General features: G+C 40.2%; 1 long non-coding RNA gene and 1 pseudogene across 2 annotated transcripts in view; both read right to left on the bottom strand.

The window, feature by feature from the left end:
- The window catches only part of LOC106734369 (uncharacterized), a 179,011-nt gene that overhangs the window by 60,623 nt on the left and 91,381 nt on the right, over positions 1 to 27,007 (bottom strand). For both annotated transcript variants that reach the window (XR_001370016.2, XR_001370015.2), the window contains exon 2: positions 26,547 to 26,666. This is a non-coding gene — a long non-coding RNA (uncharacterized LOC106734369). The remainder of the gene's footprint in view (positions 1 to 26,546; positions 26,667 to 27,007) is intronic.
- Positions 13,462 to 13,835, bottom strand: LOC102471498 (ragulator complex protein LAMTOR3 pseudogene; annotated as a pseudogene).

Genomic DNA, 27,007 nt, shown 5'->3' with positions numbered 1-27,007 from the left:
GAGGACGTGCTCCCGTGCACGTGGACAATGATCTGATTGGCTAGGGGCCCTTTATAAGGCCCCGGGGAAAGGGAAAGGGGAGAGAAGACTGTACAGAGCCTGGGGAAATAAAGCGCTGAAGAGAAGACCGTCTCGGAGTCGTCTGTTGTGTGGCACAAAACAACAACAATAAAAACTACCAAAAAATTAAAGTTTGCACACTCATCTGATAATATTTTGATATAGGGTCAAGACCTCTTCTGCTTCCCTCCCCAGTATAAATTCGTACTTTCGAGTCTTTCTTGCATAAATCACATCCATAATACTATGTATTTCCAGTTTAAATTTATCTAAAGTGAAGCAGACATTTCTGATACAACCTAAATTAAGAACCTCACAATACTTTTATGATACCTATTCCAGTCTTTTAAACTTTTCTCGATCTACCTATTGCAATAGCATCCTTTTTTTTTTCTTTTGGTGGAGACTTTGCAAAGCATTCACTCTTAGTTTCAGACTAACAAGTGCACTCTTTTGTTCTCCTAGTTCGATGATTTCCACAATATTTAATTAAAATATGGTTAATTTAATTAATTAAAATGCTATAATCACAGGGCTAATTAACACCAACAGGCTTGGAAACAAATACAACTGCCTCGTGGTTAGTAAACAGCAGCAGAAGTGGAGCAGAAGTCATCGGGTCTATCGGAGAGCAGTTACTGCCCTCAAGTGCTCGGCAGACTGTGCAGATCAGGAAATTTGGTTCATGAAAGGGAAGGAGAGCATCCGAGAACCTGGCAAGTTGCTTGAGTGGAAGTGCATTGAGAACTTATACTACATAAAGTTCACAAAGTGGTTAGTTTCTGTGCATTTAATGACTTGACATGCTGTATGATTCTGGATTGACATCATTAAAGGCCTGGTTAAACACGCAAAGACACACATAGCTTAAAGCAAAAATATTTTTATCAGGAGCAGATTAAGGAATTGTTGGTTCTGGTCCTGTTGGGAGCTTTCTTTTCTTGGTTAGTAGTCTTGTGTCCTGTCCTGAATGCCCATTCATGCTGTAATAGCTACTAGGTCATCGGGAAAGGAAAGCCATGATGTATTCTTCTATGTTTTCCTATGCAAAAATGCATCATGACTTCCCAGACAACCCAATATACACTGACATATAAAATATCTACTCAATATATACAGAATTTTCATATAAATCAGAGATTTAACTCAATAAAATATAGGTAGCATTTATTTCATAGTCTTCTCTAAGAATTTGTGAAACAATGCATGTAAGTACTTTGCAAGAGCTGATGAGTTTTAGTCCTCTCATCCACTTTGCTTTTCAGTGCAATTGTCTGAAATTCAGACTTGCAATACAGTTTTCATCCAAAGCATTTTGAGCAATTTGAAGGGGTTCTTGCTGGCCAAATTTGGAACAATCCAAACATTAGGATGAACAATGACAGGAATTGATCAAACACATTCAATTTATAAAATATCTATGAGTTAATACAATTAGGAAATAATGTAATAAAAGCAAGAGAAGAGAAAAGTGTTCTTTACAGAAAAATATGCCTACTAATAAATGTAGAGGAACTAATACAAATAGGACATTATAATTTTACAACCAACATCATAATCACTTATTCAGCCAAATATCATTAATGGGCCAGAGAATGGCACAGTGGCAAAACATGACACTCTGTAAGGCAACTCTATGTGGAAAGGTTCCTGGTTCATGTCCTGAGCCCTCTCTCAGTACACTGAGCATAAGCATGTCCATGATATGGAGCTAGCTAAGGTTGGGGGTGGATCATATTGTCAAGACCCTGTTGAGAGAGCTGTCTCTCTCAATCTTTCTCTCTTGCTCATGAAAAAAACAAATAAAAATTAACTAAAAAAATCAATGCATGCTAAAATTATCAGATGAAAGAACATGAGGAACAGTCACACCCCATAAATTCCTACTTATAACAAAAGGAAAATGTACTTTTTTTAAAAAAGAGATTTTTGCTATAGGGCACATGCGCTCACCAGAGAGACAGAGAAACAGAAAGCAAGAAATCACCCCCAGGGGAGATGGCCACACCACAATCACTTCTCCTCTCAGGATTTTGGGCATGCACACACACGCACCCAGCATGAGATTTAAGTCACCAGGTCCTAGACTCAAACCATGGTCGGCTATGTGGTAGCCCAGCAATGTAACCGTTGCATCATCTGCTGGGTCCAGAAAAATGTGCTTTTAATAGTGAAAAAGATCTGGTGAATACCATCTTCACTAAAAGACTACATTTAACACTACCAGTGAGGTACATGCTGGCATCCTGAGCCCCTTGGCATACAATGTCATCTTTGTAGCATTCCTTCCCCTCCCTCACAATGCTCAGCTTAGTCTGAATGTAATTATGAGAGAGTAATGAAACCAATCCAAACTGACAAACATTCTGCAAAACAAAAATAACATCATTAAGAATAAAATACATATATCGACTTGCAAAAAAGAGAAAAACTCTAGAAACTGATGCAGGTTAAAAGAAACTGAAGAGATAACTAGGAACATTTGAATGTGCCCTGTTAGTGTATAAGGGGTCTTCAATGAATTCATAGAAAATGTGCATTATGAAAAAGCTAGGAACTGATTTCAAAAGTCGTTTTGCACCAAAATAAACTCGTATTTGAATACCGTTTTTCTCTGATGTTTTTGAAGTTCCCTCTTATAATGTTAAATTTCCAGTTTTATGGTTATATAAGAGAATATCTTTTGTCTTAGTGATAAAGTGTCAGAAAAATAATAATGAATATGTGTGTGTTTATAAAAGAATATATAGCCCCAGCTGCTGTGTAGCAAGTGGGAGGATGTCATGGGAGGCCCAGATGTGGTTCCTGCTAAACCTAGACAGGCCAGCACCTGTGGTCTCAGCTTGGAGGTTAGGTAGGACAGGAGGATGATGTGAGAAGACCCTGTCAAAATCTCTCTTTCTCTTTCTGTCCCCCTTTCTCTCTTTCTTTCTTCTGTGTGCACTCTGTCATAGAAAAAATACATATTCACTAGCAAACATATGAACATAAACAAAGCACACACACGTATGTACTGAAACAGAGAAAGCCAATGTGACAAAATGTTACCCATTAGGAAATCTGGGCAAAGATTATGTGAGTGTTTGTTGTAATGTTTTAGACACTTTTCTGTAGGTTGCAGTTTTTCATAATAAAAGCTGAGGAAAGCAAAGACGTAGCCATGACTTTAGAAATTGCTCTTCCTAATTTGCCCTTACATAGATCTTTGCAATGTTGGATTATCCAGCATAGACACTGCAAAATAGATCCACCTATTATCAAGAAATAGGTTTGCAGTCCCTTCCATAACCACCATTCATAGTAGAACTTGTAAAACCAAGGATTCCTCCTGTGGAATAAAGCAGAAACAGAGATGACATCTTTAAATAAATCTATTTAAATCTATGCAGATTTTAAGGAAAGTTGGGGATAGCAGAATATACAGTGAAGAACTGGACTTCTGACAGGGCCTCAGGGGTGCTTGCCAGAATCCCCACGAACTGCATGGAATATTTAACTAGTCACCATGGTTCCCTATGCAATATTTCAAAGCTATACATTGTTGAGATTAGAAAAAAAATAAAAGTAAAAAAAACTAACATGAAAATTACCAGAGAAAATACAAAGTTACCATCAAAAAATTCATGGAAAATGGATTTAAATTAGAAATTTATTTTGGTGCAAAATTTTAAAGATCCATACATGGTTTTTCCATTATGTGCATTTTCTGTGACCTTTTTAAAGACCACTCATAAAGGTAGATGGCAATCATGTGAAGCGTGTCACCATGAGTCAATTAGGACTAGAAAGTTAGGAGATGGCGTCTGAGAGAACAGGCTAGGGGGAAAAAGGAGAAAGAGTTTGCTCAGCTGGAGGTTTCTCAGCGAAGATTCCAGTGAGCAGGAGCGGAAGGATCAGTCTTACACCCCACTGGGTTAATAAGGTGTAATGGCTGGGAGTACAATGGGTTTCACCACATGGAAACATGGATGCTACTAAAAAGCGTATAGGGGTTTGCTACTCTCCATTCGCAAACAGTACTGTCAGCCAGATCCAATATTAGAAAGGAGTCCTAGCATTCAGGAAAACTACCAAGCTACAGTCCAGAATCAGAGAATTCATGTAGGCAAGAGGTTGAACAGAACAGTCAAAGCTGATTTTGTGTCTAAGGTTAAGACATATCCAACTTTTTTTTGAGAGAGAGATTTTTGCTATAGGTGCGTGCACTTGCCAGAAAAAAAGAGGCAGAGAGACAGAAAGCAAGAAATCAACCCTCTGGAAGGATGGCCACACCACTTTCTCCTCCATTCTCTTCTCGGGATCTTGGGCACGCACGCACATGTGCCCCACGTGAGTTTAAGCCACTGGTTCTAGGACTCAAACCATGGTCGCCTACATGGGAGTCCAGCGACATAGCCAGTACACCAACTGCTGGTCCCAAGACATATCCAACTTTAAGCAGAATAATTTAGTTACTGTTTTAGAGCATGTCAAGGTTTGTGTCTAGTAATCATCTTTTTTTAAATAATTATTTATTTTATTTTATTTATTCATTTATTTTAATTTGACCAGAGGGAGACAGAGAGAGAGAGAAAGAGTGAGAGAGCAAGCCACCAGGTCTGGGACTCAAACCATGGTCAGCCATGTGGGAGTGTCCAGCACCTTAACCACCTCGCCACTTGCTGGTCCCAAGTAATCATCATCTTTTTCAAACCCTGGCATCAGCTTCCTTTAGTAGGAGTAAAAAAAGAAGACAACACATAGTTTAAGAGAATAATCCCCCTCTACATTGGTTGTGTCCTATAGTCACCAGAGTTAGGGCAACAAGGATTGTATAGGAAGGCTAGAGAGTTGTCTGCCTTTGGTGTAAAAGAATGGTCACATTTATGTCTGATTTTAGTAGCCGAGAATGGAAAGACATTTTGAAAAAACAACAACACATGTAAAAACCCAAAAGCCAAAGTGAACAGGACATGAGAATTAGTGAGCATATAAATTATTGTTGCTCCTACTTTATAGTACATAGATTTCCGGCCTCTAGAATCAAATCCTACAACAGTCAAAACACTCTAAAGAATACAAAACATCAAAAAGAAAAGGAGAGGCCAGACAGTGGTGTAGTGGTAAAGCATGACACTTTGTGAGACTGACCCACATGGAAGGGTTCAGAGACCTCTTTGAGGTCTCTGAATTTGCACATGTCCACAGTCTCGGGCTGGCTGAAGCTGGGAGCAAATCACAGCATGAAGACACCATGGGATGTGCTCTCTCTTTTGCTCTCTTCCTTAGTCTCTCTTGCTCATGGAAGAAATAAATCTATTTTAAAAGCTTTTTTTTTTTTTTTTAAAAAAAAGGAATGTTTTAAATATGGTAAATGTACAGGATAGTAATGCCTACAATTTTGAGCACTTACTCTGTGCCAGCCAGCACAGTTTTAAGTATCTCCCCTCATTCACTCTTCAATTCTACCAGGTGCTGCTATTCCCATATTACTGAAGAGGAAACAGGCACAGAGCAGTTGAATAACCTACCCAAGCCAGAGCCTGCATTTGAGACCAGGTGGGCCACATGTTCTTAACTACTGCTCTAGGTGGGAAGGTTAATAAACAATTATAATAATCTTTTTGAAGACTTTATAATGCCATGGTGAAGTGTTAAAAAACTTAAAACAGTGGCAAATCTATATGTGAAGTATGGTTCCAATTTAAAAAGTATGAAGAAAAAAGGGGAGTAAGTGAGCTCACATGCAAGGGGGCAGGGGAGAACAAATGTGAGCAAGCCTAAAAGAGGGCCAGTAGGAAGGCATTGCACAAGTTAGTGGTGGCATTCTGTCTCTTAATGATGGCTTCTCAGTAATTCTAATTTTCTTCTTCCTATTTTTAAGCACCTTCTAGATGTACTATAATGAAAATATAGCTGATCTAATAAAAATAATACATGTTATATGTAAAAGAAATATTCTGGAAGTTTAAAAAATAACAGAGTTTAAACTTGGTGGTGTGGCAGCTAAGGTGGCTGGATCACACATGACCAACTCTGCGATTTGAGTCGCAGACCTGGCAGCTTGAAAACATGCTGGGTGCATATGCATGTATTCCCAAAATCCCAAGAGGAGAATGGAAGAGAAGGGATTAGAGGTACCATCCCCATTGGGAGGTAATTTCTCACTTTTTCTCTCTCTCTGTCAGTCTCTCTGTCTTTCTCTGGAAAGTGCACATACCCTTTAGGAAAAATAAATTAATTAATAAAATAAAATAAAAATAAGTCACATATTTATAGCTGTTGTCCTAGTCTTTGCCTAGTCATTTCGCTTTTTCAGATTTCATCAGGTACTGCCACCTTCACAATTTTTGCCATCAGAGTACCACCTCCATGTTTTGTGAGGCTGTCTTCTCCAAAGGGTGGATTAAACAGACACGGGAGTTGGAAAAAGATGCAAGGCAGATATCATGTTGTTTATTGGCTGAGCTTACAGAGATCTTAGTAGGCTCTCAAAGTCCATAGCAAAGCTTGCAAGCACTTTCTCCCTTTTGGAGCTTGTAATGCACATGGAGAATACTCACAGAGCTCCTTGCTCTTGGAGCTCACAGTGTATGGAGCTGAACTGAGCCAAGCCAAGGCCGAGCCAAACCAAGGGCACCAGGACTCACCAGCCTGAACCAAGGTTGAGCTCAGCAGGGCTAGCTAGCAGGGCAGAGCAGCACTGGCCAGGTGCCCCCTTTCTCTTAAATGGGCTGCAGACAATAGTGGTCCATTGGTAAAACAAAACTGTCACACACACGTGCATTATCTTCAATGGCGTAAAACAGCAAAGTCCTAATTACATAAGCACAGTGCAACTAATAACAGAAGTTCTTTATCCTGTGGCCTTCAAACATGGTAAAATAGGAGGTGAGGGAGCCAGACTAAACCGTCCTGACCCCATTTACAATACACTCCACTATTAATTACTTAATAATTATTAAAGGGACCAGCAGTTAGCATAATGGCTATGTTGCTGGACTCCCACATTAGTCAACCGTGGTTTGTATCCTGGACCCAGTGGCTTAAAACTCACACCGGGCGCGTGTGTGTGCGTGCCCAAGATCCCAAGAGGAGAACGGAAGAGAAAGGATTGTGGCATGGCCATCCCCCCCGGGGGGGGGTGATTTCTCGCTTTCTGTCTCTCTGTCTCTCTCTGTCTGGCGAGCACACGTGCCCTATAGCAAAAAAAAAAAAAAATCTTTAAATTAATCACTAGTTTTACTTAGCCTTCTAAGTAATGTCTATAAACTTATACTTTGCTATTCTATAGGAATTTTTTAACAAATTATAATAAACACATAACTACTAACAGCTCTTAGGTCACTGTGGTAAGAAGAACCCACTTTGGGAAAGAATAGAATCTTCCTGTTTCTGGCTTCAGAATCACTTAAGCCTACTGGAGAAAAGGCAGATTCCTTGGTGGGATCATAGACCTACTGAACCAGAGGTGGAGGGAAGAGGCTGCCTTTTTTTTTTTGGAGAGATTTTCACTGTAGGGCGCATGCGCTCGCCAGACAGACAGAGAGAGACATAGAGACAGAAAGCGAGAAATCACCCCCCAGGGGGGATGGTCACGCCGCAATCCCTTCTCCTCCATTCTCCTCTCGGGATCTTGGGCATGCACGCACACGCGCCCGGCGTGAGTTTTAAGCCACCGGGTCCGGGACACGAACCGTGGTCGACTACGTGGGAGTCCAGCGACATAGCCATTACGCTAACTGCTGGTTCCCGAGGCTGCCTTTTTAACAAACTCTCCAGAAGATTCTGGTGTAGCCTAAAGTTTAAGAACAATCACTTAACAGGTTCCCTAAGAGAATGTGTGATGGTCAAGGATTCAGTATTGACTTTGAGGTAAAAAATTCAGCAAGATAATGACAGTGAAATCCACAATGTACCAACCAGGCTGCCCCAGCAAACAGCTGTGTAGGACCACCTGCATGACGGAAGAGGGAAAAGTCAGTGATGGCAAAATAGACAAAATCAGCAGGTGCTTTGTGTCAAGGACATCACAGTAGTGTTGGGTTGTTACCTTGCTTGAGTGACGGTTTTTACCGTTACTACATCTTATCAGAGAACAGATGAAGGTAGCAGGGTGTGCCAGGGGTTGAGGTTAAGGGAAGCCTATACAGGCAGAGGCAGATGCTGCCCACAGTCAGGGAAGGGAGTCACTGTAGCAGAGGGGCAGCAAGAGCTCTCCTAGAGACAGTTAAGAACTGGGTGTGGTGGGTGAAGGAATCAGAGGTACAGGAAGTGAATGAAGAAAGTTTTCTATTTTATCTCCTGCTAGGAGAGAATTACTGTGTAGGAAGAGAGTGGATCTTTCTTGAGAAGTCTTGTTAAGCTGGGATGGGAGGAAGTATCAGGGCCTGATTTCAAGGTGAAGAAAGTTCCTCTATATAATAAGAAGACAGACCAAAAGAAGCCTAGAGAGAGGGGACAGAGTCTGAGGAGAGGGGTTCCTGGTTCCTCCTCCTGGCTGCCCTAGGAGGAGTCACCTGGGCTTTGCTGAAACAGATGTCTGTGGCCAGATGCTAGCATTGTTTGATGGGATCCTTCTCTACAAACTACCATTAAAACTACACATCGAGAGGTATGCAATGGTCAGATTCTTGGAAGCTAGTGAAGAAAGGGCTGACAGTTACATCAGCACGATGTGTGCTAGGTTAACCCAAGCAGACAAAAGGGCAACTGCTAGGTGATGTTATGTAAGTGATGGAGAATTTGCAGGTAGAGAATGGAGATGGCTGGGCTGGCTCCATAGCCTGCTGGTTAAAGGAGCTGGATCCCGTATGGCCAATTGTGTTTTGAATCTGGGTTCCAGTGCCATGGAAAACATGCTGCCGGGCACATGTGCGTGCATGCCCCCAAATCCTGAGACTGGAGAAGAAGGGATAGTAGTGTGTCCAGCCCCCTGGGGGGTGATTTTTCACATTCTCTCTTTTATTCCCTGTCTTTGTCTCTCTCTGGTGAACACATGTGTCTTCTGGGAATTAAAAAAAGAGAGAGTGAGAATGGAGGTGGCTTGGGGGTTGGCTCTGTGGCACAGCCCTAATGTGCTACTCAAGACAAGCCAGATCCCATATGGCAATTGCAATTCAAATCTCTGGCCCCACTGGCCTGAAAACACGAGTGACCAAGATCTGGTTTGCTGGAGGACTGAAAGAAGGGGATCGTGGAGTGACCAGACCTTATGGAGGGTGGTTGTCTTTCTGTCTCTCTCTCTCTCATGCATGTGCACACACACACTAACATGCGTAAAGAAAAAAAGTAGAGAATGGAGATGGCTTTATTTGAATACAGAGGTATGTGGGGCAACACAGGTTTAGGAGAATCCCCAAAAGACACTAAATGAGGCTCAAGTGATTCTGTCCAGCTAGAAGTGGGTTAGGAGAGAAGTGTCTGTGAGGAAACACTGGACGCATTTCTCTCAAGGACAAAGATAGTTCCCTCATTAGGTTACTGCCAGGAGCAGTGGGTGGGACTAGGAAGCATGTAGTCCTTATTATCAAAATGATGCAGAGGAAGACACTGGGTAGGATGACCAGCCTCTGTGGGCACATACCATCATATGTCCAGTGGGCCACGGGGCCAAGGAGCTATGGAACAGAGTGGTCTGGCCTGGCCACCAGCAGTAGCTCAGTTGTTGGAGGAAGGGGGTTTGGGTTACTCTGAGGTAAAGAATTCAGCAAGATAACGAAGGTGAAATCCATAACGCACCAGGCTGCAGTGAAGAAGGGGGGGGAGAGTGAAGCAATTGAGAGCTGACAGTACATAGCAGTTCCAATCGGCTTGAGTCACGTTGGTGAGATTGCACCTAATGCCGTAGGGAAATGTACTGAATGACACCCGCCATACACTGAGCACTCATGGATAGGAGGCCACCCTCCAGGACCCTGTGAACGCTGTTAGGTTTATTTTCAAAGTTTGTTTTTCCCTAGAGCAGGAGAGACACCACCTCAGCATTCTTGATGCTGTGATCCACTCCCAGCTTCAGCCAGCCCCAGATCTTGGACATACATGTGCCCAGTATTCAAGGGTGTCTGCAGACATGAACCTGGAATCTTGTCACTTGGGTCAGTCTTGGAGAGCATTACATTTTACTACTACGTCAGCATTCCTCCCCCGTGCATGGCCTGCAACCCCCATTTGAGTTCTCTAATTACTTTACTGATTCAGACTCAGGCTATTTGTTCCTCAGTCTGTCTTTAACAGTTAAACATGTCATTGTTAATAGCAAATTAAGTAAAATAATATATAAGCATGTGAAATATAAATGCAAAAAGCAAGAGTTGTTTCTATAAAAACTTGGTGAGGGACCAGCAGTTAGCCTAATGGCTATGTCGCTGGACTCCCACGTAGTCGACCGCAGTTCGAGTCCCGAACCCGGTGGCTTAAACTCACGCCGGGCGCGTGTGCGTGCGTGCCCAAGATCCTGAGAGGAGAATGAAGGAGAAGGGATTACGGTGGTGCCATCCCCTCTGGGGGGTGATTTCTCGCTTTCTAGCTCTCTGTCTCTATCTGTCTGGCGAGTGCACGCGCCCTATAGCAAAAACCTCTCCAACAAAAAAGAAAAAAAAAAAAACTTGGTGAGTATTTTGAAAAGATTCAATAAGAGTAAGTTGCTGGGCAATGGTTAAGATGGAAAGGCAATTATAAAAATCTAGAAGGATTCTGCACCCAGTTTGTCTGACAGGTGTCTTTAAGTTTTTGCTTCCCTTTAAAGAAACTACAATCATAAATAGTAGAGGATATGTAACGAGTGTAGTTTATGCAAGAGGATGAGGCAGAACTCCAATCAACTTACCAACTTTCAAATAAAAAGCTTGGGCCTTATATCAAAAACTTGGCAAAAGAATGCACAGTATTTTAATTTAAAAGAAAAAAAACGATGTGTATATCTTTGACTTTTTTATGATTCACCTCTTTACCAACATCTTTCATTAACCAACCCACTCCCTGTCCTGATTGCATTGGGTAAGAGGGCCTCTGTGAACCATCCTCTGTCATCATTATTCTGCAGAGATCCATGGAATTAGAAATTCTTCTGCTCCACCTCTTCTTGGCAGTGCAGGGCAGTAGGATTTGTGAAGGAGGAATATTGCATAATTCGAGTTTCCTTTATTCCAGCCTGATCATGACTCAAAGGGGGAAAAACCAGGTATTCCTACTTATCAGCTGAAAGTGGCACCACTGTAGCAATAGCATAAACACAGTTTATGTATCTCTTACTACCAGCTTTGAAATTGAGATTCTTTATACATTTCAAAGCAGTTTTAGAATTTGCATTCATTCCATTTTGGGCATGAAGACTCCATTTATTATTTTATACTACATAATTTCAATTTGCCTTAATTCTAATTTGTAAAACTAGAGTTGCCCTGTGTGAAAAGCAACCATTTCCTTCTGGGGTGGTAGAAGGAAGCTTCCTGAAGAAAACCGTCCTAGTGGCCAGCTCTGTGGCATGGTGGTGGTAACACACTGATTGAGCAAAGCTGGATCCAGAGAGAAGTGCATGCCTTAGTTCCTCATTCGTCCTGTACATGTGGTATGAGCTGCAGGGGGATTGTGGGTTGAGACCCTGTTGAAGATGTCTCTCTATTTCCTTATCTCTCTTTGGTCTGTCTCTCACTCTCAAAAATAAACTTAAAAAAAGTATTTAAATATATATAATATGTATTTTATATATATTTAATAAACATAAATATATAAAATAAATTCATTATATCTATATAAATAAATTGTATGTATATACAAATATATTCTTATAGATAAATGTATTTAAGTATATATTTGTATATAAATATGCATGTATTTAAATATATATACACATATATACATTTCTGTACATATGCATATACATTAATGCAAACATGAAAATTCTGTTCTATGCAGCACCTCTTTTCTTGATGATGCAAGGCTCTTCCCCTGAGCTCGACTTTGGCATAGAAGCTTGTGCTTATTATAAGCAGTGATCTTTTGGAGCTTTTTCCTGGAATGAGTCACTTAGCTGCGTTTTCTTCTTTCCTCATGTGCTATAGGTCTCTAGCAATATCACTAGGCTTCAGTTCTTTCAAGTTCCTCAACAGGAATCCTTTTTTTTCTTAGAATTGTTTTATTTAACTTTATTTATTTAAATTTGTCTAGAAAGGGACAGAGAAAGAGAGAAAGTGAGAAAACAAGCAACCGCCAGGTCCGGGACTCGAACTGCAGTCAGCCATGTGGGAGTCCAGCACCCTTAGCCACCATGCCACCTGCCAGCTCTCCCCAATATGAATCTTGTGGCTATCTTTGCAGGTTATTATTTTCAAAGTATAGGCCAAGATATTTTTCTTTTTTTAAAAATACTATTTTATTTATACTCGTATATGAAAAAATGACTATACTCTCATGTTTACATACATACTGACATTGGAGACAATTCAATAACAAATCATATTTAAATTTTATAATGAACACAAATACTAAAACAGATTGATTAGGGATCAGCAGTTGGCATAATATCTCTGTTGCTGGACTCCCATGTAGTCAACTGTGCTTTGAGTCCCAGACCCGGTGTCTTTAACTCACACCAGGCGCGTGTGCATGCGTGCCCAAGATCCAGAGAGGAGAATGGAGGAGAAGGGATTGCGGCGTGGCCATCCCCACTGGGGGGTGATTTCTTGCTTTCTGTCTCTCTGTCTCTCTCTGTCTGGCAAGTGCACGTGCCCTATAGGAAAAACCTCTCAAAAAAAAAAAAAAAAAACCACACACACACACCACACAAAAACCCAGATTGCTTATAGAAAGCAAAGTGGGGGGCATTAGTTCTAATTTTCATTTTTATTAAACAACAACACCCTCTGAAAAAAATAAAATCTTTTAGTAATATTCATCTATACTGCAAAATAACACATACAAAGGAAAGTTAGTGACTATACTGATTTTATTACTTTTACTAAGTCATTTTATCTCCCTCATACTTAATGCAACAAAACATAATCTGAATAAAACTATGACTTCATCGTTATTCACAATGAAAAAGGACTGCTGCATTTGGCAGGGCTGGGCATACTGTATAGAAGGGACCGCGTCATGGCTCATGTGGACCAATGTCCCATTCTGATTGTAATCCGCAGAGCAAAATCTCACCTGTGTCTGGTGTCAGGGCTAACTCCATGGAAGTTGTAGTAGACTGAGCCCTTTTTGTGGCATCCTCAGATCTCACTACATGAGAAGGGACCACACACAAGGAGCTGTGACAGGTGATCTGTCTATAAATTACATCCACAGGCTCTTTCTTTAGTATAAGGTGTACTTTCTTGAGTTCAGGGAGAAAAGTATTATTGTGGTCTAAAGATTGCTAGTTTGATATTGGACTGTTAAAATGAAGATAAAGTACACACCGAAATCGGTGTCAGATTAAGAAACTTCCACAACTTGTTTCGATCCTTCAAATGATGGAGCAAATTCCTTTTCTAGGCTAACAATTAGTCCTGTATTGGCATTGCTGTTGACTATGAAGCTCATCACCAAAGGTGAACGATTAAATTGAGCTGCCTGATAGGTGTTGTAGTAACAAATGATACTTTTGTTTTCTGAAAGTCCCAATTTGCTCCCTTAGTTTGTTGTGAGGGCAAAAGTAACAAGAAGCCAGTTCTCCACACATGCTCTGGAGCATTATCCTTGGCCACTTTAACAACAGGTACTCCATCTTAATGTGACAAAACAATAGCGTGGAGTTCTTCAACACTTGGCAACTTTTTATATAGATGTCGTTTTAGGTCATCTGCCATGATAACTCCCTTCTGTAGATCAAACTCCACGTCTAGGTTTCTGGGCTTCCTGGTTCTCCATTCGGCCAGCTCCAGGACAGCTTCGAAGTCTAGTTCCTCTGCCAACCAAGGTATTTTTCTACAAAAGCACTTAACACCTATAGGCAATTAGATGTCTTCAGCATGTCTCTATCACTAGATCTTTGACAAGAGTGTCAAAAAGCTCTAGACCCTAATACTTTCAAGTGTTCTCTGCTAGTCCTTCACATTAAATATGAAGCATTGGTGCACATGATCTCAGAGCCACCCAATGTCTTTGGTCAATATAGGTGATTTCTCCCTTTCTCTCTCACTGTCCCTCTCTGGCTCTTTAGTGAGCACACACTTCCTATGGCAAAAAAAAAAAAAGAGAGAGAGAGAGAGAGAAAGAAATAGCTCATTTTTCTGGAGATCCTTTATGCATTTACATCAATCAACTGGCCTATTTGTAGTACTCAGAAGTTGAGGGAAAAAAAAAAAAGCCTCTAAATTCCCAAAATGCCATGTGCAATGTTTAGGTTCTTTACTCTTATTTTATAACAACTTTACTGAAATATAATTAACATCATAAAACTCAGTATTTTGTTGTTGTTGTTGTTTGGAGAGATTTTTGCCATAGGGCATATGTGCTCACTGGAGAGACAGAGAGACAGAAAGTGAGAAATCACCCTCCGGGAGGATGGCCACTCTACAATCCCTTTTCTTTCATTCTCCTCTTGGGATTTTGGGCATGCATGCACACATGCCCAGAGTGATTTTTAAGCTGCCAGGTTCAGGACTTGAACTGCAGTTGGCCATGTGAAAGTTCAGCACCTATATCACTATGCCATATGCGTTGCTGGAAGGGAAGCTATACCACTGCAGCTGTAACACTTGAACTGTAACACTCCTGCCTTCTTGCTAGCTACTCATGCAATAAAATTCTTTCTTTCTTCAAGACTCTGTGGCATGGTGATTGGTATTCCTATGCATTGGGCAACAGACTCCCCTCTTGAGCAGTAACTAAACCCCGTACTCATTAAGCACTCTCTATTTTCCCCTTTCACTTGTCCCCTGGAAGCTACTTTGCTTTCTGTCTTTATAGATTTGCCTTTTCTGGACATTCCATATAAATGGAATCATAAATTATCTTTTGTCTCTGTTTATTTCACTAAGTAAGTTTTCAAGGTTTACTCATATGGTTTTCAGTTTTTTTTAGGTCTGTAACTAGAAGTGGAATTGGTCGGTTGTATGGTAATTCTATGTATAACTTATTGAGAAATTGCCAAACCATTTTCCACAGTGGTTGTACCTACCATTTTATATTCCTACCAGCATTGTGTGAGTGTTATAGACTGAATGTTTGTGTCCTCCCTACAAAATTCTTAAGTTGAAGTCATAATCCCTTATGTGATGATATTAGGAGATGGAGTCCTTGGAAGTAATTAGTCTTAAATGAAGTCATGAGGGTAGAGATCCCATGATAGTATCAATGTCCTTATAAAAAGAAGAAGTTGGCCCCATAGACTACTGATGAAGGACCTGGATTCTACATGGCTGACCATGACTTGAAAAACACACTAGGCACATGTGCATGTATGCCCAAATCCTAACAGGATGAAGAAATGGAGATGAAGGGATTGCGATGTCCCTATGCCCCATTGTGGGTGTCTTCTTGCTATCTCTTTCTCTGTCTCTCTGTATGTCTCTGGCAAGCACACACTCTCTGTCAATTAAAAAATAAGAAAAAGAAAAAGAGACATTAGCACTTCCTTTCTTCATCATGTGAAGTCATAGTGAGAAGGAAACCATATGCAAACTAGCAAGAGAGTCCTTGCAAGAACTCAGGCATGCTGGTACCCTGATCTGGGACTTCCAACCTCCAGAGTTGTGGGAAATACATTTCTGTTGCATAAGCCACCTAGTCTACAGTAACTTCTTACAGTGGCCCAAGCTGACCAATATATTGAGAGTTCTGATTTCTCTGTGTCCTCTCTGACTCTTATTTTTCTTTAAAAAAATTATTATCATTTTTAAAAATTTTATTCATTGTCATTATTTTTTATTTTTTTGAAGTTGATCAGAGAGAGAGAAAGAAAGAGAGAAAGCAAGCTGCCAGATTTGGGACTCAAACTGCAGTCAGCCATGTGGGAGTCTAGCCACCTTAACCACCACACCACCAAAATTATTATTATTTTTTATCATGGCCATCCTAGTGGGTATGAAGTGGTGTCTCATTGTGGTTTTGATTTGCATTTTCTTAATGACTAACAATACTGAACATTTTTTCATGTATTTATCTATCAGTTGCATATCTTTTTTGGAGAAATGTCTATTTAAATCATTTTCCCGTTTTACAAATGCATTGTCTTCTGTTGTTGAGTTGTGTGAGGATGAACTTAATGCATCAATTTGGCTAGATTTCAATGCCCAGTTTTTGGTCAAACACTAGTCTACATGTTGCTGTAAGTAGGTGTGATTATCATTTACTATTGATTTCAAGTAAAGGAGATTACCCTTGATAATGTAGTTTGCTTTATCTCATCAGTTAAAGGCCTTAAAAGCAAAAGGTGAAGTTTTCTGGCGAAAAAAAGAATTCTGCCTCAAGACTGTAACTTAGAACTTCTGCCATAGTTTTCAGCCTGGAGGTTACTCTCCACCATCCTATGAGCCAGTTCCTTAAAATCTTTAAACACATTAAAATGTCTTTTTATCTCTCCATCTCTCTCTCTCTATATATATATACATATATATATATATATATACACATATATATACACATATATAATATACATATATGTATACATATACTGTAAATATGTATATATACACACACATAAACACACACATATACATCCTATTGGTTCTGTTTTTCTGGAGAACCCTGACTAATATGAATTGCAGTTCTCTATATATTGACATATTCTGGATAACAGACCCTTATCAAAAGTATATGAAAATAAAACCCATGTTTGGTAAGCTTCTCCAGTTGAGGGTTTTGTTTTGTTTTGTTTTTTAGGTTTTTGCTATAGGTGTATGCACCAGAAAGACACAGAGCGACAGAAAAGGAGAAATCCCCCCCCAGAGGGGGATAGCCATGCTGCAATCCCTTCTCCTCCATTCTCCTCTTGGAATCCTGGGCACACACGCACATGCACCTGGCGTGAGTTTAAGCCACCGGGTCTGGGACTTAAACCGCAATAGACTACATGGGAGTCCAGCGACGTAGCCATTACGCCATCTGCTGGTCCCTCCAGCTGAGTTTGTTACGTAGTTATAAAATCCTAAATGAGGCCGCACTGTGGTGGTGCTGACAATGAGCGTACTGCTGTACAATGCTGGAGGCCATGTGGGAAGACTGCAGGGCCTACCGGGACAGGCTGGGTATGCCCATGGGTGCACCCATGATCCTGACTAGTTGCAGGGCTTGGGGGAGAAGTGCAGAGTGAAGACCCTGTCATGCTGCCCTCCCACTGCCTCTTCTCTCTGGAAATAAATAAACTTTAAAAATCCTAACCAAGACCCACAGCATTTTCTGAAGACCAAAATGGGAAAATGGATGAAAAGCCCAATACGTAATTCAATGGATGTTGTTATTATTGATATTTTCACTGTGTTTGAACACATTTAGACCTATAATCCTATGCCATTCTATGCTTGTGAATGCCTGCCACGTACAAGACGCTAAGTGGGACATGCTACAGGGTCAGCCAGACACGCGTGGCCAGCGTGATCACACGAGACCCTGCCCCTGGTTCCATGCTCTGCTGTTCTCATTTTTAAATTCTTAACAAGTTGTGAACAAGAGACTCTGCATTTTCATTTTACACTGCGCCCTGCACGTTCTGTAGTCAATCCTGTTATGATGAAAAGGAAATTCTTTTTGTTCAGAATAATAACTGATGTTTCTAAAAATTACCATGTGTTATTCAGAAAACATTAAATTCAGGTAAATAAATTCTGTTTAAAAAGGCGGAGACATGTACAGTACATTTTAGAAACATCTTACCAGACATCATGTAAATAAATGAAGTTTTGACATTTAACAGGTAAGATTTAGTTATCTGAAAAATTCTCTTATTTAGAACAGTCAAGAGCCTGATAAATGAAATGTCAATATATTTTGCAATAGTGAGAAAGAGGGAAACTGCAAGTGTTTCAGTAGCGGTTTTTAGGGGTTGGGAAGTTTGTGTTGCTAAGGTTTTGGGAGATTATGAAGTAAAACTTTTGAAGTGGATCTCTTTTTCCACAATTTATTAATTGCATAACATACAGGGAGGAACTAGCTGTGAGACTTGGGACAAGTTACTTAACCTCTCTTAATCTTAGTTCGTCTTTCTGTGAAATGAAGATGATGCATTGCTGACGGATCTACATAGAAGATCCAATTGCTAGTACTGTGTCATAGGAGATACTCAGTGAAGGTTTCTTTTTTGCTAGAAATGTAAATGAGTACAGCCATTATAGAAAACTGTGTGGAGGTTCCTCAAAAAACTAAAAATTAAATTACCATATGATCCAGCAATTCCACTTCTGGGTTTTTACACAAAAGATCTGAATTTACTTTGTCAAAGAGATGCCTGCACTATTGCATTCACTGCAGCATTATTCACTATAGCCAGGTTATAGAATCAGCTTAAATGTCCATCAACAGAAGGATGAATAGAAACATTTTATATGTGCATTTATATAAATATATCATGCACAGACACACACACACACGTATATATGTTTGTGTGTGTATATATATATAAATATGTTTTATCTATGATAATACTATGCCATTGTCATTTATGGCAACATGGATGAAATTTGAGATCATTATACTAAGTGAAAAATATCAGGCACAGAAAGACAAATACCACATGGTATGGTTTGTGTCCCAAAATTCATGTGTTACCACACTATAATGAGATGAAAAGGGTGAAAGCTTAATCTAATTATGGCCTCAAAAGGTGGGGTGTTTGGGAAGAGTTTAAGATTAAGATTATTAGGGTGAGGGCCCCATAACTGAGTTCTGGTAGGTTTTTAAAATGTTTTATCAAATAATTATTTAATTTTATTTATCTTTTTCTTTTTTTTGAGAGATTTTCACTGTAGGGCGCGTGCGCTCGCCAGACAGACAGAGAGAGACATAGAGACAGAAAGCGAGAAATCACCCCCCAGGGGGGATGGTCACGCCGCAATCCCTTCTCCTCCATTCTCCTCTCGGGATCTTGGGCACGCACGCACACGCGCCCGGCGTGAGTTTTAAGCCACCGGGTCCGGGACACGAACCGCGGTCGACTACGTGGGAGTCCAGCGACATAGCCATTACACTAACTGCTGGTTCCCTATTTATCATTTTTTAATTTGCTACACAGCACACACTCTCTCCAGAGAGCGAGAGAGAAAGTGAGAAAGCAAGTGTCCAGATCCACGAGTCTAACCATGGTCAGCCATGTGGGAATCTAGCGCCTTAACCACCATGCTTCCTGCTGGCCAGAGTTCTGGTGGGTTTACAAAGAGAGAGAATGAGACCGGAACTGAGAGATCCTGCTCTTGCCCTGGTGATGTGATCAGGACTCAGCAGATGGCCGCTAGACCTTGAACCACCAATACATGAGATGAGTCCATTTTTAAGTATTTTATTAGCAATAAAATGAATTAAAATGGTCTCACTTGCATATGGAATCTAAAACAATTGAACTTGCAGCAGCAGAGAGTGAAATGGTGGTTATAGAGGATGGCTGGCAATGGAGAACAGGGAAATGGTGGTCAAAGGGTGCAAAGATTCAGAGGAACACGTTTGTTTTTGGAGAGCCATTGCACAGCGAAATGAATATAGATAATAACAAGAGTATACTGTGCACTTAAAATTGCTGAGAGAGTAAACTTCAAATGTTCTCACCACAGAAAAAAGGTGATAGACATGTTCCTTAGCTTGATTTAATTATCTTACATTGTGCTCATAGATAGTAACATCACTTTGTATCCCATAAATATATGTACAATTATAAATAGTCAATAAACTTTTTTAAAGAAATTAAAATAAGTAAATGTCCCTTTATCCATTCCCCTGCATTAAGCATCTTTGTGCTATGCTTCATTCTGAGCACAGTAAACACAGCTAAGAAAGAAATTTTATTAGCTAAGAGATTATTTTCTAGTAAAGAAAGATGTTAAATGTGTTGAGAGAGAAATATGGTCATTTTCTGGCTGCAATAAGCTTTAATAAAGAAGATCAAATGAGGGCCAGCAGGTGGTGTGGTGGTTAGGGTGGCTGATGCTGTATGGTGATTGCGTGGTTTATTGGAGTTCTAAACCTGGCTGCCTGAAAAATACATCAGACACATGTGTGAACACCCACAATCCCAAGAGGAGAGTGGAGGAGATGGGATTGTGGTATGGCCATCCCCCTGGAGGTTGCTTTCTCACTTTTCCTCTTTCTCTCCCTTTCTATCTTTCTCTAGGAGCCCACCTGCCCTATCACAAATCCAAACCAAACAGAAAGCTTAAGTGCGTGGGGACTGCTTTAGTCAAATGGATAATCAGAGAAAAATATGTATATTGAGAACTGAATGATGGAAAGAATGGAAAAGGTGTGAGGCATGGACAAGAGTATCATAGGCAGAAGGCATGCAGGAGCGAAGGCCAGAGAAGTGGACTGAGCTTGTTTTGTAAAGAGATATGGGAATACATTTGCATAGGGCAAGGGAGAAAAGGGTGCTGCTTGGATTCAAGAGTGAGAAGATGGGGGGCGGGGCTTGGCTGAGGGTTGTAGTCTTGGAGGTGGTAAGAAGGGGTTGGATTCAGGACGGACTGGAGGTGGAGGCGACAAAATGCACAGCAAGACTGAATGTAAGGGTGAGGAAAGGAGAGGGATGTGTCTTTCCCTGATGAAAAATCGATACGTGCTCATTGTAGACAGCCCGGAAAATTCAGGACAGTGTCATCAGGCTAATTATTTTATATATAAACCTAGCTTTTTCTTGATCAAGAAAAATTTTGCTGTGCTATTACTGTTTTATTATTATTATTTTATATGTCACTACAGCTTGTAAAATGAATTTACCCAACACGAACACACTGCCCACAAGTCCAATTGATATCATACGTGTTATCATCAACAGACGATCCTCCATTTCTGTGAGAAGAACTCTGCTGTGCCATTATCGTTACTCTTTAAGAGATTTTAGTGCACCTTTGTTAGAGGATTGGGGGGTTATTGAAGTTTAAAAGATATATAAAACAGTAAAGAAAAACCTATTTCAGTCTATTTAACAGCATTTCCTCATTCTGTTGGGTTGTCAGAAAAGTCATGATGTATTTTTTTCTATGTTTTTCTATGCAAAAACACATCATGACTTTTTCAACAACCCAATATTTAACCTTAGACTTTTCAAAAAGGTTTTTGTTATAGGGTGCATCACTTGCTGGATAGAGAAAGAGAGAGAGACAATGAGAGGGAAAGTGATAAATCACCCCCCAAGGTTGATAGCAACACCATAACCCTTCTCCATTCCCCGCCTGAGATTTTGGGCACGCATTTACATGCATGCAGCATAATTTTCAAGCCACTGGGTCTGGGACTCAAAATGCGATAGGCCATGAAGGAATCTGGCACCTTAACCACTATGCCACCTCCTGGACCAAGAATCTTTGATTTTAATCACTATTTTGCACAGTAGCTGTTATCATCTCTATCAATTATCACCAAAAAACATGATTTGATACTGCACGAGATATTTTCCCTTTGCTTCTTAGTATTTCCCATACATGCAGAAATGAAATAAGCCCGTTCAAAACTCAGGCTCATGCACTTGGTACACCAACACCATTCTTCATGGAGACTTCATGAGGATTCAATCTTGTACTGCCTTTTATCCCTTCTCTTAATATTCCATTGATCTGGATTACATTGCCTCATATTTTCTTTTTAAAAACTGTGTTCCTAATCTTGAGTTGTTCTACCTATCAGTTATTCTTATAAAAGAGGTGGGGTACTTGTATGAAATTATGTTTAAAATTGACATTGATTTCTGAATTTCTTATCTTTCTTTTAATGTCGGCAGTGACAACCAGTGGAATATGAACAACATTGGTAACATTCTGCTGGTAGAGATGAGGGAAACTGAGTTTGCAATGTGAGACTGAACATCTAGATGCTTATACATGTATACAGTCAAAACTCTTTAAGTTTCAGCTTGATTATTTAATTTGTAATTTGGGAGCAATAAATGGGATAGTTAATGAGGCCCTGAATGCCCTGGAGTGGGAGGTTGTACTAGAACAAAGATACTTTTTTTGTGTCCTTCTGTGACTTGGAATTCTCTCAAATGTCAAGAAGAAAAGATATGTCATTTTGGTTCCAATATTTTGAGTCAATAGTGGTAATAATAATAGCAAATGCTTTTACACTCTGGCTGCACTTGATGCTATTCGTCCCATTCAGATAGACCCAGCGTGCTTTGTATTCAGCTTAATTTTAAGATTTTAATAAAAAAAATCTGTAGGAAGTGCAGTGTATTATCACACTTAAAGCAGCCAATTAAATTAGTCTTCTGATACAGGCTTCTTTATAAACTCATTTATCACAGAAGTTAGCTTGGTCTGACCTTTCCACCCCTTCTTGGATAAGGATGGTAGCAATTTCTCAGTAGCAAAATTATTGATTTTTTTTTTTTCCGATGGAGCTTCTTCTCCAGTTTGAGTTTCCTTCTTTTCTGTGCTTTTATTCTTGTGTCACCTTTTCAAACTGAGACTGGAATCCCATTTACACGTTGGCAAGAAAACATGCTGTTTGGAAGAATATGGGAAACTGTATCTTAAGGTCCAAGCTAATTATCCACACCCAAACAATTTATGAAGGTATTATGTTCAATATGGAGTATTTCCTTCATTCAATAAATGGAAAAAAAGTTTTGAGTGTCTATGGAAGCTTGGCATGCTCATCAAGCAAATATCAATCCTTTTTTTGTTGAACTGTTTGACCCTATGAGCTCTAATATCTTTTCCCTGAATTTTAATACTGATCCCTACATGTTAAATGACGATCCATTTGTCTCATGCAATATTGTCATAAAACATTTGTTCAGCTAATTGAGAACGTTTCCCTTTATCTATCATTTTTCCATGGTTTGGTCAAGATATCTCTTTTCAGAAAATAATTAGAAGATAAGTACCCTTTTACCAGATTTAGGAATTTTAAAGAAATAACTATCCTATTGTAAAAATGTTATTTGAAGTCAGTCTTTGTGAAAGATAAAGATTTTCCCAGGAAAAATAAAGGCAGAGGGGTCCTAAGTGGAAAAGAACTTACATTTACTGAATATTCATTATCAGCCAGGGACTATGCTGGGAGTTTTCCATGCATTATCTCCTATACTATGAGATGGATCTCTCATCTGCATTGTGTAGGTGGCTAAATAAAGTTCAGAGAGACCAAGTATTTCATGCAATCAGCAGAGGGAGGTCTGGCCTGAGATCTCGCACAGTCTGTTTGACGAAACTCCATTTATCTACTCCCCTGTGCTGTGCTGCGTCCGTCTGTGGATGATCCGTGCCGTCTCAGTTCTAAAGGTCACAACAATCTGGGGACAACTGTTCTGGATTCAGAGTTCCCTTAACTCCTTTCTCACAATGTAAATGAAGTGGAAGGAGACTGTTAGTCTATGTCACCTTGATTTCTTATTCATGGTCAAAAGCAGGGAGTCTCCTAGTATGAGATCAGGATTCTAAAAATCTCTGGGAACTCTTACAGCGACAAAAGAAAACTCTCACTGTTTCCTAACCCGGATGGGCTCTGTTTTATGCCATTATTGGTAACTACTCAGGCTAACTGCATGGATCTCTGATATGTTCAATACCTTCGTGTTCTAGACCATTATTCTTAGTATGTGTAAGACTATGGATGCCTGGTTAAGAGAAGACAACAAAGACCTGTATGAGCACCAGTCCTGTGCTTTTATAGACACTTTTATGAATATCAATGCTAAGAAAAAACTTAATTTCTTTGGATTATTTCTTAAACTAGTTCAATTTTCTCAAACTATAAAAGGACTATAAGCTAAAATTTAAAAATAAATCAGGGAACCATCAGGTGGCATGGTGGTTAAGAGCACTGAACTCCCACATGGCCAACCATGGTTTGAGTCCCAGATCTGGCAGCTTGCTTTCTCACTTTCCCTCTCTCTTTCTTTCATCCTGTCCCTCTCTGGTCAAATGAAAATAAATAAATAAATAAAGTTAAATAAAATAATTTTTAAAAATTGGGATTTTGTGTATTAGGATTGAGAGGTAAAAATTAGTATCAGGGAATTTTTTTTTTTAATTTGTCAGAGGGCATGTAGACTTGCCTGACAGACACAGAGAAAGAGAGAGAAAGAGAGTGAGAGAGGAAGCACCCTCTATGGGGGATAGTCACACCACAATCCCTTTTCCTTCATGCTTTCCTTTTGGCCACACAGTTGGCCACATGGAATCCAGATGCCTTAACCAACCATGCCATGAGCTGGCCCAGTATTTACAATAAAATATAATATGGCATTTCTCTTACCCCAATCTCTATGATCTGTTCAAACCAAGGTTGAAGTCGTCAGGTACCAATTCTGACAGAAGCAAAATGGATTCCAATTGTATAATCAAGTTAATTATTTTCCAATAACGAAGGACATCAGGGATCCAAAGAAATCACAAACTTTAAAACTTACTTTTTTCTGACTACTAAGGTAACACCACTTTACTAAAAATTTTAGAAAATGCAAATAAGAAAAAAGAGAATTAAAATGATCTGTGATTTCCCACACCTGAAGATAACCATTGTTAACATTTGGTGTACATCAGGCTTTTCCTCTTTGCATTTTAAATACCAGTGATGTACTTGTCAGGAATCTTAATTGCAAGCAACAGAATGAGCTGTCACTTCTATAAGTAGAAAGAAATTTATTGAAAATGATATTTGGTAGCTCAGAAATTCATAGGAAAGCCTGGAAATCAGTCTGGAAAAAGGGTAGTTATAAGACTGACTAATAGTGGGAACCAGCAGTTAGCGTAATGGCTGTCACTGGACTCCCACGTAGTCAACTGCGGTTCGCGTCCCGGACCCGGTGGCTTAAAACTCACGCCGGTGACGTGTGCGTGCATGCCCAAGATCCCGAGAGGAGAATGGAGGAGAAGGGATTGCGGCGTGACCATCCCCCCTGGGTGATGATATCTCGCTTTCTGTCTCTATGTCTCTCTCTGTCTGTCTGGTGAGCGCACGCGCCCTATAGCGAAAACCTCTCCAAAAAAAAAAAAAGACTGACTAATAGCGATTGATAAGCCAGAAGCAGAGGTCAGAAAGTACCAAGGAATTTTTCAGGTGAGGCTCCCATACAGCTGTGATACAGATCTTTCCCCAGGGTCCAGGTAGCTTAAAACTCATGCCAAGCACATGTGCATGCATGCCTAAAATCCCAAGAGGAGAATGAAGGAGAAGGGATTGCAGTATGGCCATCCCCCCCCCACCCCCCCGAGAGGAGGGGTGTTTTCTCACTTTCTCTCTTTCTTTCTCTCTCTGGTAAGCATACACGCCATATGGCAAAAACTGAAAAAAAAAAAAAAAAAAAAAAGGAAAAAAAAAAAAAAAAAAAAAAAAAAAGACTGACTAATAGCGATTGATAAGCCAGAAGCAGAGGTCAGAAAGTACCAAGGAATTTTTCAGGTGAGGCTCCCATACAGCTGTGATACAGATCTTTCCCCAGGGTCCAGGTGGTGGTGCAACTGGACCTGCATGAAAAAGCTTCTGCGTTTACTTCTTGGGACCTCCCTGAACGTACCGAACATGCACATGTCCATAATTTGGGCTGGCTGGGATGTGAGCTGGATCATGGCATGAAGACCTTGTTGGAAGAGACTGTCTGTCTCTCTTCTGTCTCTCCTGGAAGGAAGAAAACTAAACCAAAAAACAATAAGAAAACAATATTTCACTGAAGCTTGTATTTGCCATGGCTGGCCCAGACTGAAGCTGGCTCTTCTGGTCTATTACCCTAGATGGGACAGGGTTTACATTATCCTTACTTCTCAATCCCAAGTTCAGGTAGATCTGAGCGTCTGGTCAAGTTCAGGCAATATGCCACAGTTGTAAGGGAGTGGAGACAGAAAGACTTTTTAGTCCTTGTCTCTGTAAAGGTGGGAGGCCTTCACTGCACATGAAGAATCACATGGTGAGAAATTCTCCAAGCCTGGGAAGGAAGTTTAGATGCTGAACAGCCAATTCCCACATGATGTTTGCCACGATGAGCTCATATAGCTTTATATAGCTCAGTATCCTGCTTTTCCCTCAAACATTAATTCATGACTACTTTCTTCAAACATAAAGTATTTTTTCAAAATTAAGATTTTTCATAACTGTGTAATAACAGTCTTGGTTTGATCAGTAAGTAGCATATGTCTTATTAACTGCCTTAAATAGAGCTTATCAAATATAGGAGTTATAAAGGTAGAAGTATTGATCTTAGTACAGAGGTATTGGAATCCTTTTCTAGTTTCAGTTAGCACTCAGCAGGAGAAGGAAGCCTCTTGAGCTCAGCCTTCATGTCTTCGTGCACTTCCAGGAATGGCCTAGTTAACCTGAGTGAGAAAGGACAGCCTGGAACAGAGCCTATGAGGCTGGGGCAGGCAGTCGTAGCACAGGCTTAGGTGTAGGAGCTGTAAGAAAGTTCAATCCCACAGCAAAGAAGCTCAATGTCTGACCTGATTGTCGACCAGTCAGGAGGCTGTCAGCTTTCGTGCATGATGCCTCAGGAAGAATCCAAAAGCTGTCAAAATTCAGGATTGAGCGTTCCAGCCTTTGATCTGAGGTTTAGCAGCAACCTGGAAAATAATAATAATAATAAGGTGGATTTCAGTTTTAGAAACACTCATAATAAGTGAATTACTAAGATAAGACAAGAAATTTAGCAAGACTGCTGTTTAAAGACCAGAGAATAGAGAAAAGCAGGTTTTGTAAGCTTAAGCACCAGAATTAAGTCACTAGGCCAACTGGTGTTGCAGTGGCAATGCAATGCTCTGCGGCTGAAGACGGAGAGGGTCCTGACTGCACGCCTTAAGGCCTCCCTGTACACACCAGGCATGCAGGCCTATGATTTGGACTGGCTGAGGTTGGGGGTGGAATTGGGGGTGCTTCTCTCTCTCCTTTTTTTTTTTTTTTTTTT

The sequence above is a fragment of the Tupaia chinensis genome, unplaced genomic scaffold (assembly GCF_000334495.1).
Source record: "Tupaia chinensis unplaced genomic scaffold, TupChi_1.0 Scaffold000099_1, whole genome shotgun sequence".
NCBI lineage: Eukaryota > Metazoa > Chordata > Mammalia > Scandentia > Tupaiidae > Tupaia > Tupaia belangeri.
Note: the sequence above shows the minus strand (reverse complement) of the source record. Positions and strands in the feature narration are given on the sequence as shown.